Below are 4,587 nucleotides of genomic sequence, written 5' to 3' on the forward strand. Positions count from 1 at the left end.
CAGTTATTGATTACATTGTTAATGAATTGCAAAACTTTTGGTAATGTGTAATTCAATTTTATTGATAAGTCTTCAGAATACTATGTCAACATGATAACATTTCACTTAGTTTCTGGTGTATTCGTTAAAATAGTTGAACAAAATAATACAAGGTAATGCTCTGCCAAAACTAGAGAGTTTTTCTAAATTTCTACTGTTTTAATGTTGTTTTTTTTTAAATTTAATGTCTAACCAAATTGTATTTCAACAGACGTATTTCCTTCAAAACTCTGCATGTAGGAAAAATAACTTGCCAATCTGGAAGCTCAGATATTATTAGGTTATTTAAGGTTGCGATGGAGGCCTTGAGAAACAAAAATCAAACAACACCAAATCATAGAAAGAAAGAGTTGTTTGACATGAAAATTGAACAGCATGTAAAACATGTATATTACTTTACGAAACAAGTGTCAGTATACTGATATAAACATTGAATTCCGGAAAAGGGCTGCCTAAAGGGGCTCCATTTCCGGACAGTTAAACGCCTTTAAAAACTCTCCATTTTCAAAGAACAGTTACACATGTTCGTTTTGATGCATTTGCGTGCGAGTGGTGAAATTTCGCATAACAAGGTTGAACAGTTTTCAGAAATTGTTTATCATTATTTCTTTACATATGGCATTCATTTTCAAAGGGAGACAACTGTTCCCTATTATTTTAAGTACAAATGGCATTCATTTTCAAGGGAAAACAACTTTTTCCGATTATTTTAAGTAATCTTTGAGAAAAACTTGTCTCCCTTTGAAAATGAATGCCATTTGTAAAGAAAAAAAGATAAACAATTGCTGAAAACTATGTTCCACCTTGTTACGTGAAATTTCACCACTCGCACGCTATTGCAAATGCATCAAAACAAACATGTGTAACAGTTCTTTGAAAATGGTGAGTTTTTAAAGGCGTTTAACTGTCCGGAAGTGGAGCCCCTTTAGGCAGCCCTTTTCCGGAATTCAATGTTGATATCAGTATACTGACACTTGTTTCGTAAAGAAATATACATGTTTTACATGCTGTTCAATTTTCATGTCAAACAACTCTTTCTTTCTATGATTTGGTGTTGTTTGATTTTTGTTTCTCAAGGCCTCCATCGAAACCTTAACATTGATCTGTACAATGCGGAGATATATTTGGACGAGTACCCAGCTGGGTACGAGTCCAAATATATCTCTTATTGTACAGTACAATGTTAAATAACCTTTTTATTCTATATCTATTTTATCTTACTATAATAATAGTTTAGATTAAAAATGTTTCACTGAATATTGTACTCCTGCCTTTTCTAGTTTCTCCCAGCTTGGTACGAGTGCAAATATATATTATACAGAACAATGTTAGACCTTAAATAACCTTTTTATTCAATATTTATTTCACTTCATATGTAATATACGCAATTCATTGAATGTTGTTTTTTCTGCATATCATCATTAAAAAAAGTATATGGTGCAACCTCCCTACAACAGCCATTTGGAGATTTGGGTGATAATAATACTTGGCCGAGATATTATGCCCACAAACATTGTCAGCAAGTTTGGTGAAGATCGGATGAAAACTGTTCGACTTAAAAGAGCGGACAAGGCCAAATTCCCCGTTTTTCGAGTAATTCAAGGACTATAATCAAAGAGTGTCCGGTACAATTTGGCTGGTTATCGAAACTGGCCAAGATGTAATGCCCACAAACATTGACAGCAAGTTTGGTGAAGATCCGACGAAAACTGAATTATAGAGCAGACATGTTTTAGATGCTGACCGCCCGTCCGTTGCCAGTCATATTCTTCTCCATTTTGTTTCTTAACCGTTAAATAAAAACTGCTGAGGTAGCTATTCAGACAGTCAGGGCTGATACCAATTTCTAGGTCTCGTCCGGAACGGCTTCTTTAAGCGACTTTTCAAATATTCCAACATCTGATGATCCTTTTTACTGTATTTTTAAGTTTTTGATTAATAACGAACGTTTTAATATCTAAATCAGATAGCATTGTTATCCCTTGAATCGTTTTTGTGTGTTGTAAACAAAAAAACTCAAATAAAATCCAGATTTAAAGACGCATAATCAAACTCTGTACATAGAGCGCCTACTTCGTCCGATTTACATTCGGAACATTTTCATGCGTTTCGGGCTTTATCGTATGTTTAACATGGGACTGCTGAACCTTCCAAATACAGAAAATACAGGGTTTTTTGTACGCGCGTGCGTCCAAATACAGAAAATACAGGATTTATGTACGCACGTGCATCCAAATACCGTAATATATTGTACGGTCACGTGTTGCAAATGAACGTTCGCGATTGGATAGATAAAATAGGTATAGAATAAAATATAATTTCTGTTCAAGCAGTACAAAATATAAAACAAAACAGAAAAAGATGTCAAGAATATCTGTTCGTGCTTACTTAGATTTTAAATGTAAACTTAGGGAGATGTATTGGAACTATCTGCTTCTAATAACTACTTATTATATCAATTTAATTGTGGTACACATAAAATACAGAAAGTTCTTTATTTCTACCAATTTTTTAGCTTGACGTAGTTGTCACTTTTGGCTGTTCAGTGTATGTGCGTGCGTGCGTGCGTCTGTCTGTGCATGCGTCTGTCCGATTTTGTCCGGACCAAACTTTTGACATGCATGGACCAATTTTGTTTATATTTAGCATGAATTTTAACCTCAATGAGTAGGAGTGTCACGCGCAAACTCCATGCTCCTATCTCAAAGTACAAGGTCATAGTAGGAGGTCAAAGATCAAATTGAATAATGAGTTTGTCCGGAGCATTTCTTCATAATGCATGGTGGGATTTTGATGTAACTTGGCAAAGTGTTCACCATTATGAGACGGAGTGTAATGCTCAAGAACTAGGTCTAATCTCAAGGTCATACTTTGAGGTCAAAGGTCAAGTTATTAAAATCTGATAAAAAATATGTTCAGTTTTAATGGTGCATGTATGTACTATTTCATTTCTGATTTTGACAAGTATAATTCTAAGCAGCAGAACATTGCATGAACAATGGGCATTGCAACTAAAAATACAAACTTCAAGTAGGCATTATCTATTTTAGATAAATATATAAGTAACTAACTGCATCAAAAATATTTTAGATATCATGTTCTGAAGAAGAGTTGTTTGAGCTAAAAAGAAAAAGATCCTGGGTAAGATATCTGGAAGAAATGGAGACAACTCCGCTAAAACTTTATTGTAGGCTTAGGTGGCCATATACATAGTATCTTATGCAAAGCATGCACTTAAATTACCTCTATGCACGAAAAAAAAATCATGCATAATTAGAAGCAATTACTGTAATGATCAGCACTTTGGAAAGAAAAATATGTAAGGATCAAGTCATATAATGCCCTAGGGGAGAGTGTGACATGCTTGTGTTGTCAATTTGACGATTTTTTTAAAATGTTAAAGCCCACATATTTGCACAAGTTAAATTTTGTTCAGAAAGCTATTTCTGGAAAGAGAATGATCTCTGCTACCCATATATATGCGTCAAAGTATGAGAAAAATATCCATAAATATGAGAAAATCATTTATCCAATTAGTAATGAACCGTACGTCTTGCATTAAAAGGTCATATCTGACGCCATAATGTGATATTACCGATTCACAGATCAATCTTTGGTGATCTCAGAATATGCAGAGCTTGAACTTCATTTTTGCTTAATCTTTGTTTAACTGGCAGACAAATTGAGACATGTTAGAAATGTTATCATCAGACAATACAGTGTTAAAAGTGTTTAATACTTGCTGTATGTGATTATGAAAGACAGTGTAATTCAACATACGTCTCATTTAATATTTTTGAACTTTTTGAATGAAGAAATTTAAATCTTGGTTAAAATTGTAATTAGGATATTTTAAAAAATGATAAATGGCAAATGATGTCTAAGTATATGCTATAAACCTGTAAAGACATGTCATTGCCAAGCAGGATGGTATAATTTCCCCAGATTTCATTGCATTTATATTGTCTGTTGTCTTTTTTGGCATTATACATTTCTGTCTTAAGTAAAAGTTTGACTTGGTGTTTAAACAACTGAATGTTTGGAACTACATTCTTCATTTTACATTTATATATTGTCAATTTTGCAACCAAAATATTTGTCACAGCTTTACTAAATGTTACATTTCCCATTATAATATCTATATTTGATCAGTTCAGTAGGGCATTTGTCTGTTAGCCATTCTTTTACATTATTCTAGGAAATTATGGCTTTATGACAATTTGAGAACAAATGTTTTAAAGTTTCTCTATGTGTGTTACAGAAAGTATACAAACTATTAGAGCGGGGCGTATTATGTGAACATCGGTGGCGGCGGGCGGCGTCCAAAAAATGTCCGCTCTCTAAGTCGAATTGTTTTCATCGGATCTTCACCCAATCTGACTAAAGTACTTGATCTTCTAAACGAAGATCTGAGAACGACCCATTCACATTCGTCTTCTGTATATTTTGGATTTCCAGTATTGCTATTTTTATTTTATCTAATCAGACGACTTGTTCGAATGTCAAAGAGTAAGAAAAATTGCAGTCATTCTAGGGCTCGAACCTGGG

The sequence above is a fragment of the Mercenaria mercenaria genome, chromosome 16 (genome assembly GCF_021730395.1).
Source record: "Mercenaria mercenaria strain notata chromosome 16, MADL_Memer_1, whole genome shotgun sequence".
Taxonomy (NCBI): Eukaryota; Metazoa; Mollusca; class Bivalvia; order Venerida; family Veneridae; genus Mercenaria; species Mercenaria mercenaria.